Source organism: Phocoena sinus, chromosome 8 (assembly GCF_008692025.1).
Source record: "Phocoena sinus isolate mPhoSin1 chromosome 8, mPhoSin1.pri, whole genome shotgun sequence".
NCBI classification, from domain to species: Eukaryota; Metazoa; Chordata; class Mammalia; order Artiodactyla; family Phocoenidae; genus Phocoena; species Phocoena sinus.
This window is the reverse complement of record NC_045770.1, coordinates 9,416,869-9,429,760: the sequence shown is the minus strand read 5'-3', so window position 1 is coordinate 9,429,760 and position 12,892 is coordinate 9,416,869.

Genomic DNA, 12,892 nt, shown 5'->3' with positions numbered 1-12,892 from the left:
ACTTATAGAGGGAATCTTGTGGGGGGGGGGGGACTCCTCTGTGCTTATTGCTGTTAAAATTTATTAGTTTCAGGCTTCCCAGGTGGTGCAGTGGTTAAGCATCCATCTGCCAATGCAGGAGACACGGGTTCTAGCCCTGGTCCGGGAAGATTCCACATGCTGTGGAGCAACTAAGCCCGTGCGCCACAACTCCTGAGCCTGAGTGCCTAGAGCCCATGCTCCGCAACAAGAGAAGCCACCGCAATGAGAAGCCCGCGCACCACAACAAAAAGTAACTCCCGCTCACTGCAGCTAGAGGAAGCCTGTGCATGGCAACGAAGACCCAACGCAGCCAAAAATAAATAAATAAGTTAATTAATTAATTTTTAAAAATGTATTAGTTTCAACCAATTATCCCATGCTATTAATAATTGTATTGAATCCAGATTTAATCATCCAACATCTCTCTTTTTTAGCTTTGTTTCATCTTTAGGCTTGATAATCACTTGATCCAAACATAGATTTTTTTTTTCAAATATAGATTTTTTTTCAAATATGGATTTTTTTAATGGATAGGAAAAAAAAAGAGTTCTTTGGCATGAGTTTAGAGACCTTATTCTAGTTTGACTAATTAGACTTCTTTGGTATTATTGCTCAATCACAAATAAATACCCAAACATATCTCCCTATTTTCCATATTTGTAACATAACACATTCTGAAAATTTAAAATGAAGGGTATATGTGAGAGGAATTAGACTTATAATGATCCAGATAAGAGAGATTTACATTTACATAGAAACAGATTTTCAGCAATACATTTCAAACCATTCCAAAATGGAATGAATTACCTTTTGTTATGTTCAAGCAGCTGTTATCCAAAGAATTACTGGGATGTTGTAGGAAAAAAAAATCTTCTATAGGTTAGAAATTTGGAACGGATTGTTGATAAAGTTCCAGTCATCTTTGAGATTCTATGATCTTATTGAAAGTCTCACCCAAATACATAGAGTGACTGAAATATTTTCAGTCTGATAATTCCATCAACCATTACACTACAGCCATCACCACTACGGCCGCAGGAACTGGCTTAATTTTACATAATTTTTTCTTAGGTCTATTTGTGCAGATTCCTAATAATCACAATGTTCTTTTTAAAATACTTACCAGTCCCATTTTATTCCTTCTTTCTTTATTTTTTTGCGATACGTGGGTCTCTCACCGCTGTGGCCTCTCCCGTTGCGGAGCGCAGGCTCCGGATGCGCAGGCTCAGCGGCCATGGCTCACGGGCCCAGTCGCTCCGCGGCCTGTGGGATCTTCCCGGACCGGGGCACAAACCCGCGTCCCCTGCATCGGCAGGCGGACTCTCAGCCACTGCGCCACCAGGGAATCCCCGCCAATCCCATTTTAAATAGTCACTTTGAGGATTTTACTCCCCAGTCTCTCCTCTATTGAAAACAGGAGCATTTGGTCTCTTCAGTCTCCTGACGTTTCCTCTGGTATTTTGCAGTACCTCTCAGTCACTTTCACAAGTACCTTAAATTCCCTAAAGTACCTCTGGCCTTGTTCTGAGAGTTCTTAACTCATTTAAATTAAGTTATCCCTTCCTCCTTTCTGCCATTTTAGCTTCAATCCTTTTCTGCTGGGATTTTGTTGTTTGTTTCTTTTTCTTTTTCTACCTTTCCCAATTTGATGATTATCTTCCCCTTACAGTCGAGGGTGAAACTGTAGTTTCTAGTCTACCAACAGTAGCCAGGGCACTCTTTGTATTCTGTGAGACCACGTACCTTTCTTGCTTGAAGCCCTTCAATAGCATCTCACTGAATAATAAAATAATAAATAAAATCTAGACTCCTCACCATGGTCTAGCAAGGCCTGCCCTGAGCCCTGCCTATCTCTTCACACTCACGTCTGCCACTCCCTGTCTTGCCCACAGTGTTCCAGTGACTCTTGACTTTTTAAATATGTGCCTCAAACTTAACAAGCTCTTTCCCGTAATAGAGCCTTTGCACGAGCTGTCCCCTCTGCCCAGGCCGCTCTTCATCCTGTGGCTGGTTTCTTATCATTCTACTCTTGCCTTAAATGACTTCTTAGAGTAGCACTTCCCGGACACACTCTCTAAACTGGTTTCCTACCTGTTTCCCCCATCTGAAGCTACTCTCTATCTCATTACCCTTTTTCTTGTTCTTCCCATCTTCTCTCACTATCCAAAATTATCTTATTTTAAATTTATGTACATACTTATGTTCTGTTTCCACCTCTCAGGGTGTAAGCTCCGTGAAAGCAGCCTTGTTTGTTCTTTTCGCTGCGGTATCCCTATGCCTGGATGGGTACCAGGCAAATATTCCATCCTTTGTGAATCCTGAATGAATGAATAAATGGATGGAGGAATGAGTAAGGATAGTGCAGAAAGAGTGAAGAGCTGAGGCCATAATCAGTAGAGGGAACAGAAAAAAATAGAGGAATGGGAGAAGGTCCAGAAAGACGCAGTGCCGCACTGGAGAAGGGAAGAGAAAATATCTAGACTTTGGGGACACTCCTCCTCAGAGGGGACTTCAGCTACTTGCTCTCAGAGATTGGGGAAGAGGAGGGGGGAGTATGGGGCCTGAGGTTTTCAGAGATTTTGAGGTGGAGGGAAGCAATGACTCTGACAGAAAAAAAAAAGAATGACCTCTGAGATATGCATGGAGAAGTTAGTTTTTCCTGAGGAAAGAAACCCATTTCACTAAGATTATTGGGGGGGAAAATTAGTAACAGTAGTGGCAGTGACGCTGTGAGTAAAGATAAAGCATGAGATCTTTATATATATATATATATATATATATATATATATATATATATATATACACACACACACACAAAATTGTCCACTGAGAGTAGGGACAAGGAAACTGGGGACAAGAAAACCAGTCTGGAATCACCATGGGGTCCTTCTTGACACATAGATGCCAAGAGAAGCATTTCAAGATGAACACATACCTGAACATAGAGTCAAGATGCAGAAATCAGAGCCCAGTGTAGGCAAGTCAAATAAATGACCTGCTTCTGCTATTGTAAGTGGGTTTTGAAAAATAGTGCACACCCCATGGGATGAGAGGGAGGAAACCTCTCTATCTTAAACTGTGGCCAAAGAGCACATATGGGACTGAGAGATATTGGGCTCCCCCAGATCTTTCCCTTATCCTGTCTGCCGGCTGTGTGGTTACTGTCACCAGCCAAGGGATGTTTGGGATTAGACCAGGAAACAGTGACATGGTGACCAGACTATGTAATCTCTTTCTGGAACTGCACATGGTAGAGAACCTGGCAGGTAAGATGGGGCCAAACAAGTTTTTTGAATAGAACTGAATCCCATCTGAATGATTAGGGAAGCCAGAACTTTCCTGACACCCAGGAGGAACCCCACCACTCAGAACAGACCCTGTGTACGAAAATGCCAGTGTCACACTGCTTGTAGCCAATCCCCAGGAAACCCATGGTTATTCGTCAGTGGGAAAGCTGCCAATAGGTAGGAATGATAATCCGAACATTTGAGTGGGGAAAAGAAAACGTAATTGGTGATAACATACTTCACCTCGGAAGAAAAGCTATAATATGTTTTCAGTTATTGCTGTTAGCCTGGCATAATTGTTTATGCATTTCTGGCATGCATGTGGCTGGAGCTCTCAGGTAGGTAGAAAGGAAAAGTCTTTTGGAGAAATAAATATCATTATTACCTTTGCTGCTTATCTAAGTACTACTGTTGTTCTGACATTTGGGACAGGACTCAATGCTCATCAGAAACACTATTGAAAAAGAAGAGAAAGAAACCACAACATGAGGCCCAGGTCTGCGACTTAGGCCTGTGTCCCATGCCTCGTTGTACTCTGAATAGTACTGACATTTTCACTTCACCTCTCTGAACCAATTCTCTCTAATTATCTGCCTCCCAGCAGTACTGGGAGCACGGATGAAATTGTGTGCGTGGATGTGTTTTGCATTTTGTAAAGTCCTATAGAACCAAGAGGCGTTCGGCTCCCTTTCCGATGATTTCTTTAATCCTTACAGAGATGCGCTCAGCTGTTAACTTCAGCAGGATGAGAAATAATCAGCTTTTCATGATTATCATCAGCATCAGCATTATTATCTCATCATCACGGAATCTGAAGGCATGCTTTGGCCCAAAACCATGCTACGTACTTCATAAGGATTAATTCATTTACCCTGCACAGCAATCTTCTTTTTTTTTTGTTTTTGCAGTACGCGGGCCTCTCACTGCTGTGGCCTCTCCCGTTGCGGAGCACAGGCTCCGGACACGCAGGCTCAGCGGCCATGGCTCACGGGCCCAGCTGCTCCGCGGCATGTGGGATCTTCCCGGACCGGGGCACGAACCCGTGTCCCCTGCATCGGCAGGTGGACTCTCAACCACTGCGCCACCAGGGAAGCCCCACAACAATCTCAAGAAGTAGGGACTGTTATAATTTCTCTCTCTCTCTCTTTGTTTTTTTCTGGAAATAAATACAAGAGGAGTTGACTTGCTCACTCAACTGTACATGGCAGAACTACGACTCAGACCTAAGGCTCTTTGTCTCCAAAGCTTTAAGGACTTAACTTCTTCCTATGACACCATCAAAAGACAGGTCTATGTGCAAATCAGTCAGAAAGGTAATGACTCGTCGTGCAACGGAAAGTTCCTGGGTAAGTGTTGTGTAGATATGTGTATTTATATGTGAGAAAAGTAGGTATAATCCCTTTACTCACAAAACTTCTAGTATGATGAAAAACTATGGACTCTAAATAAATAAACATGAGAAAATGCAATATATTTTGTGTTCTTTCTTTCTTTCTTTTTTTGGGGGCGGGGGAAGCTTATAATGACTCACCATTTAGAGAGCTCATGTAGATCAACATGAGTAAAAACCTCCTCGTTGCTTTGTTTTTCTGTCTTGTTTTTTGTAAAAGGAATAACCTCTTGGCCTCATCGAACAGTTTTATTTTTCAGAACACAACATATTTCATTGAATTCTCATGATATACCTGTGAGGTATGAGAGACTAGTCGTCTCTTTTAGAGATGGCAAAAATTAATATTCAGAGAGATTAAATGATTTGTGTACTGTTACACATCATTCATTCACTCAGAAAACTTCTACTGGGTGCTTATTCTATGCCAGGTATTGGATTAATCTCTGGCTTTACAACAGTAAGTGAAATTGTGGGCTAAGGGCTATTATGTCCATAGCCCTGGAGGATGGAGTCACAGATTATGCTCTGGAGGTGTGGAGCAGGGGGACAGCTGGGAAAGTTTTGAAAGCGGTCATATTTGAGTAGATGAGTAGACTTTCTCAAAGAAAAGGAATGATAGAATGGGAGTTGATGGGTGTTCTGAAAGGCTTACCTTGTAGATGCGGGTGGCACTCTGCTGGTTCTTAATGTGGGGCACTTTTCACCAAATGACCCTGCCATTTTCAAGTAAGGTCGTGATTGGTGGCTAAAGGGAGTAGTGGAAAAGAATGATATCTTTGGTATCAGACAGGCTTATCCTGGATACTCTGCTTGTTACCTCTGTAACCTTCGGCAAGTTACTTAATTCCTCCGAGTCTTAGTTTCTCCAGCCATAAAATGAGAAAAATAATGCTACCTACCCATAGCTATTTATGGCAATTAAACGAATGATCATGTAAATCACCTGGCTCTTAGCATAAACTTAATAGATATTATTTTCTTCTCCCTTCATCATAAATAAGGACTAGACACTATTACTATCTTCTTTTTAGGAAACTAAATTCAAGAGAAGTTAAATGACTTGGCCATTCAACTTGTATGTATGTGGCAGAACCATCCGTTTTTCGTTTTCAGTTCTTTGATGTTCCTCACTCACCATGCCCGTGGACTCAGATTTCCCCAGCAGTCATGTAGGGCCAGGTAGAGCCTAACGTACCAACTCCAGGACTTGAAGGAGGAAAGGGATGGGGCTCTAGATCCAGAATATATGAAACAGTAACGTAGCTTCTAAAAGTTATTGCATTTCTGTAAGAACTTGCAAGAACGTGTGACTATGCCTAGTGTTTGGGAGAGGCACAGCGCTGGATTTTCTGTTTCAGAATGATTGATAAAGTCACTGAGAAAACCTGACTGGGCTGAGCAGCTGCCAACCTCCTTCATCCTTCAGTAAAGCCTTCAGATTTGTTCTTTCCTGCTCCCACGCCTTGCTGGACATGGCTCCCGCAGCTCCCAGAGTACACACTCCTACCACAGCTTTTGTCAAATTACCTGGTAACTGGTTCTTTGGGGTCTGTCTCCATCACTAGCCTGCAACCTCCCCTCTGGCACAAAGATAGGCATCCCGAACTCTAACACGAGGATATGAGAAAACACTCTCCCCTGACGTAGTGGTAAAGATGGCTCTACTTTCTCTCTTTTCCATCCTTTAAGTGGTAGCGATAGGAACTCACTTGCCTCCTGGGTGAGTGAGAAACCTGCGCGGGGGAATGGGGATGAGAAGCATAAATACAAGTGTCCTTTGGGTAAGGGCGTTTTGAATTTCCCAGGGAAATTAGGAAAATTTTTACTTATCTTTGAATCTGCAGAAACTAGCAGAGTACTTGGAAAATAGTATTAAAGACACAAGCTAGAGTGAGGATAAGACATCAGTGGTGAGAACGTGGTACGTTCGGCCAGTGGTTAGGATACAAAGCAGATTAAGAGTAAAATATAGAGGATTAGATGAAAGGTAGTTTACATCTCAAACAGTAAAAGGAACAAAACTTCCTAAAGCAAAGATAGGATTTCAACAGGAAGTGATTGAAAAGCAAGATATTCTTGACAGGAAAACAACACGAGCATAGAGGTAGGAAAGTTTCAGACCTGAGATGAGGAAAGTGAACGATTTAGTTTATCTGAACACGGGACACATTTAGAGACATAATGGTGGGTAATGCTGGAAAAGTAAGTTAATAGTCTTTAATGCTCATTAAAGTAGTCTAGACTTAGTTTGATAGGTAATTGGGAGTCACTGGAGATTTTAAAGCACGTAAGATGATATGAAATGAGTTTAGGAAAATTAATCTGGCAGAATAGGAGACATGGAATGAGAAAAATAGGTGAAATGATTGGAGTAGATGTAGTAAGAGGGAAGGAGGGGCTGATGTAGGGAGTGGGAGTGGGAGAGGTCTGATCTTGGAAAAAATGTGAAGGTATAAGATATTGGATTTGGGGACTTCCCTGGTAGCACAGTGGATAAGACTCCATGTTCCCAATGCAGGGGGCCCGGGTTCGATCCCTGGTCAGGGACTAGATCCCACCTGCATGCCGCAACTAAGAGCTGACATGCCGCAACTAAGGATCCCGCCTGCCACAACTAAGACCCGGTGCAACCAAATAAATATTAAAAAAAATAATAATAAAATCAAGTTTAAAAAAAAAAAAAGACTTTGGATTTGGCAAATGACCAGATGTGGGAAAAGGGAGGAAAAGTCACTCTAGTCAGGGTTGATGGGGAAAATTTTTATGCCATTAGAAGTTATAGAGAAGATAGCAGGAGTGATTTAGGGGAAAAAATGACTGATCTTGGGTCTCGTTTGGTATATTTATGTTTGGATACCGATAGGTCATCTGGAAATTTAAATTTAGTCCTTAGAAGAAATCACGATTTGAGAGTCATTGTCATAGAGTGATAATTGAAGTAATGGAAAAATGGATGATATTTGAAGGAGAGACTATAAAGAGATAGGAGATCTGAGGATATCTTAATTTAGGAGGGTAGAGGAAGCAGTGGAGCCAGGAATAGAGATGGAAAAAGAGTGATCAAAGTGATAGGAGGAGATCAAAATAGTGCTGTGGTCAGAGAGTAAAGAGAGGGAAAGTTTCATGGCAAAGTGTGCTACAGCAGCAAGTTAATTGGGGGAGAGTTGGCTGGGAGACTTGGTCATTAGGAAATCACTGATGACCTTAAGAGGAGTTTCAGTAGAGGAGAGAGAGGGCGCAACACATAATGGAAGAAGTAAAGCAAGAAGTGTTGGTACAGGGACTTCCCTGGTGACGCAGTGTTTAGGAATCTGCCTGCCAATGCAGGGGATATGGGTTCGAGCCCTGGTCCGGGAAGATCCCACATGCCGCAGAGCAACTAATCCCGTGAGCCACAACTACTGAGCCCGCGTGCTGCAACTACTGAAGCCTGCACGCCTAGAGCCCGTGCTCTGCAACAAGAGGAGCCACCGCAATAAGCCCGTGCACCTCAATGAAGAGTAGGCCCCCCTCGCCACAACTAGAGAAAGCCGGGGTGCAGCAACGAAGACCCAACTCAGCTAAAAATAAATAAATAAATTTTAAAAAAAGAAGTGTTGGTACAAAACTAGTAGATGTGATTGGTTTGACTACCCTTTTGAAATATTTGATAGTGGGAATGAAAGAGGGATAGGAAAGTGATGAGAGGAAGCTTTAGGATAAGTAAGGATTTTCTTAAGGAAGGTCATATGGGCAAAAGCTTAGAGGTCAACTCAGAGGGAAGGACTGAAGATGCAGGAGAAGTGAAAGAACTGATGCAGGTGCTTGGTACCAAGGAGGAAAGAGAGACTTGAATGCGGAGTACTAGCTGAGGGGTTAACCTCAGATTTAGAGGAGGAAGAAGAGGAGAAAGAGGAAGGAAACACAGAGATGTTGAGAAAGGAAGAAATGAATTTCAAGTCGCTCCAATGAGAGAAATTTTATGTTAGTGAAACAGGTAGTAAAGTCACCTGCTGGGAGTGGGAGGTTGGATAGAACTTGGGCCTTGAGGAGAATGAAAGAGATACTGAGAAGTCTCTAGGAAGTGGGATGAGTAATTAATAAAAGATGAGTGAAAGCAGATGTGAGTATCAGTAGACCTAACAAAGGATGGATTTGTGACGAATCCAGTTCCGGTGGCTTTAAGGCTTTCTCCAACAACAATTGGCAACTATTCCTGAAGGCTAGGAGTGGCAATAGAACAGAAGTCCCAGGTGTTGAGGCATCTTGGAGTCGTAGTATGTTTGTGCAATGGTTAATTATATGCGGAGTCAAACAAATGGGATAAAAAAGGAAAATAAAGAATCATAGAGTGACTGGTGATGAGAATAAGAAGCAATTTTAGGGGTGGCAAGCAGTTGAGAGAGAAGGAAGGGCAGGAGGTAATTGCTAGAGAATTTTTGAGGGTTGGAATCTTCAGTGTGGAGCCACACTGAGGAATAAACAAGTCTGTATGGTGGGGTTCCTGCTAAGTGACCAGGGTACATTGCAGACGGAGGACATTGCAGTTAAAGAGGTTAGGATAATGGAATTTTTTTTGATGTACAATTTGAATTATTTTTCCAACAAGTAAACATTACTGCAAAGCAATAAAATCAAAACAAATAGTTATGGAATTCGAAAGAATGAAACAGAGGAGGAGATTTCAAGTTCATATCCAGGTCAGTAAGTCAACAAATCTTTCCTAAACTCACTGATGTTCAGCTGGACTGGATTGAAAGTCGGTGGATGTTTGCAGGTCTCTGGAATTTAAAAGAAAGGAAAAGAACGTGTGAGGTCAAAATATGAGAAGCTTTATCAGCATAGATTATTGACATTCACGAAGGCAACGATGGGTATAAGAAAAGAAACAACCATTCTCAGATGGAGAAGTCACTGAGGAAGATGGACGAATTATAGGGAAGTCAGCGGAGAACTCTGAAGACGGTGCAATAGTGACGTAGTAACTTTCATGAACTCCGTAAAGGAAGAGCTGACTTGAGTCATGTGGATAAAACTATGGTCTGAATAAGGCAGGTGGGAACAGGGATAATAAATGCTTCTCTTCCAGGAGAATAGAAAGAAGTGGAACACACGGCCTCCTTCCAAAGGATTCCAAGAGATTTAGTCCTATGAGGCCTGGGGGAGAAAGTAAGAAAAGATTCAGTTAATTGAAATGAAAGATGTAACAGTCAAAATTGGGGGAAAGTTTGTTCCTAAAAGGACAAAACTGAGTTCCCATAACATCACAGTCCTTCTGCACACACAGGCACTTATGGTGCCTAAATACGACCCAAATAAATAAGCAGCTGTGCGTTGCCAGCCGTCCCTGAGGGCCTTCAAGGCCTTGAGGGAGGAGTCAGATTTCAGAGGGAGGAGAAGATGCCTTTTGTTTTTATGCGGGAGTGAGGAGACACACCCTTGGTCCTGTTTTTGTGTGTAGTTGAAGTGGAAAATAGTAGTAAGGAAACTACTTCTTTAAATCTCATCATGAACCATTTACTGTTTGGGTCTTAGTCTCCAGGACCAGATTGAAAGGTGAGAAGAGGATTTTAGCAATTTTTCATTTTCTTTTTTGCCTTTATTTTTCATTTTTCTTTCTTTCTCGTTCTTTCCCTCCCTCCCTCCCTCTCTCTCTTTCTTTCTTTCTTTCTTTCTCTCCTTTCCTCCCCTTCCTTTCCCCTCCTTCCTCCCTCCCTTCCTCTCCCCTTCTCTCCCCTCCCTCCCCTCCCCCCTCCTCCCCCTCCCTTCCCTTCCCTTCCCTTCCCTTTTCTTTCTCCTCGCTGGCAGGAAGGAGGCAGGGCCACAGCTAAAACTCTTTTCCAGCTGAGATAATCTATTGATGTGGTATCGTACGTGGAATTGAGAAGTGCCACCTTCCACTCCTCAGCTCCCAGGCTCAGCTGACTTGACAGCCCTCAGTGGGATGAAGGGCAGCACGTCCATGGCTTTCCTAGAAGTTTCTGTCCCAGCAGCACAAAATTCATTCCAACCTAGTGAGGTAAGATGAGTGTTCAGAACAGCTGCCGATTTGGGAGCTTTATTTAGACTCTCTTCAAAAGTCACCTCTGCTCTCAATTTGGCTGAGTGTCTGTTCCCAACTAGACAAGGCTGGTGCTGAACACTCCACTTGGACTGGACCTGCCTGTTGAGGCAGAATTTGTAACAGCACCAGAGCCTCCAGTGTCCCCTATTCCTTAGGGGACGACCTGGGGACGACCTGGCGACGCCTCGCCTGACCCAGGCACCTACTGGCACCTACTGGCCCTCGGTCTTTGCCCAGCTCTGGGTTTGTATCCTCTATTCTGCCCCCAGCAGTGGTGTCATTGCTCCTCTTGTCAACAGGAAGCAGAGATTCAAAAGTAGACCTACGCTCAGAGACAGAGAAGAGCGACCTCAGAAATGTTTGTTTCAGATAGAACAGAGCGGGAAGAAAGGGAAACACAAATATTAAGAGTCTGGGGTCAGATACAATATAAAAGCATTTGACTCTAAGGGCATGAAAAAAAATAGCTTAACATGTCCAAGGTGAAACAGCCATAATCGTAGAGTGGGTTTAAAGAAACTTATTATCCTGCTTTTTTTTACACGGAGTTACTTTATCTCTTTTGACTCTGAGATACCTATAACCCAGGAATATTTGGAAGACAAGTATCTAGAGTTAGATATTAAATCTTCTAAAAGTTCTTAGTAGTGAGCTGGTAAAAGAGGGAAAAGCCCTGATCTGTAGGATTGACACATTTCTGTGGTGTAAATACTCCTACCATGCCTACTTTCAAGCTACTGATGTGACCTCCCTGAATACGGAATTGGGAAGAAATGCACACATCGGTCTCATGAACCAATTCAAGCCAGCAGCAGGATAGCAGTGCTTTTTCTAGTTCTCCTTAATTCTTTTTTTTTTTTAATTTTAAAATTTTGTTTTGATGTCATCTTTTATTTAAAGCAGATTTCACAAGCTAAAAGATACCTTGCCTGGGCCATGATTTGACACAGGATCAAACTCTTCCCTCAAATTGGTCATTATTAAGTGACTCGTAATTGGTAGAAAATTTCTCTCAGCATCAATGATATTGATTGTGGTGCTTTTCTTAAACTAAATCGCTTGCATCCAAATTATTTCTAAACCTTACAAAATATATGAGACTCATATATTCAATACCTATTTATAGACCACAAAAATTATTCATTGGAATGCAAGGTTTAATTAAGCGGAACTTCAGGACCAATGAGAGGCTGAGTATTATCTTGGTTACCAATGTGCAGTGCTTCTAATTCCAATCTGGGCTTTCCAGCCAACCTCCAGTGAGGGGTTAATGGAGATCAGGCTCCGAGGGCAAATTTTACTTCCTTTTGTGTGCTTAGATGCCGAACTGGTTGGGAAACACTTCACGTCTCAGGGCACAGGAAATCTTGGAGTAGAGGAGATGAGTACTTTCCCAGTTCCAGAGTATTCTTATTCCTGTCTGGGAGTGGCTGATCTGCTTTAGTCCCTGCTTGCAATCACAACATTATAAAGAGAGACACTGCTTCCCCTCAAAGAGTTTCTATGGCAACCTCACCCAGCAGGCAAAGAACAGCACTCAGCTTCATCCGGAAGGTTAGGAGATAAAAATAAATTCTGATTAATCCAGAACCCATGTATGATTAAGACTCAGGAATTACCTGAAAACATAAAACCAGTCGGAGTGAAATTTGCATACTTTCCTTTCCTTTCTTAACAAAAAACCCACAAACAAATGAACTGATGCATTTTCTTTACCATTATGGCTCCTTGAAAAGCAGAGCTCTTTCTCTGAGGCTGGATTTTGTTGGTAGCTTTTCTCTCTGGATTTCTTATTCCCTATACATCAGATTGCAAAGGAGTCTGTGAACTGAGAGTTGACACGGCCCAATAGGAAACTAGGGACCACAATTCATATTTCAGAGTTGATTGCCACAGCCCAGAGACTTGAGATGTAGCACCATATATCATGAGTCAGTAAAATCTCTGGATTTCTTAATTCTCTTACCTTAAAAAAACACCTTCCCTGACAACCTTACAAGTGAACAGTGAGGCTCAAATGAGGTCATAGATGTGAAACGTTTTTGAAAAAATGAAAAGGTTCTGTGCAAATGTAGGTTGTGACGGCGGCGACTGTTATTAATATGCCTTGGGCTTAGGTGGAGGGGAGAGCCAAGGGAGTAGGCAGAG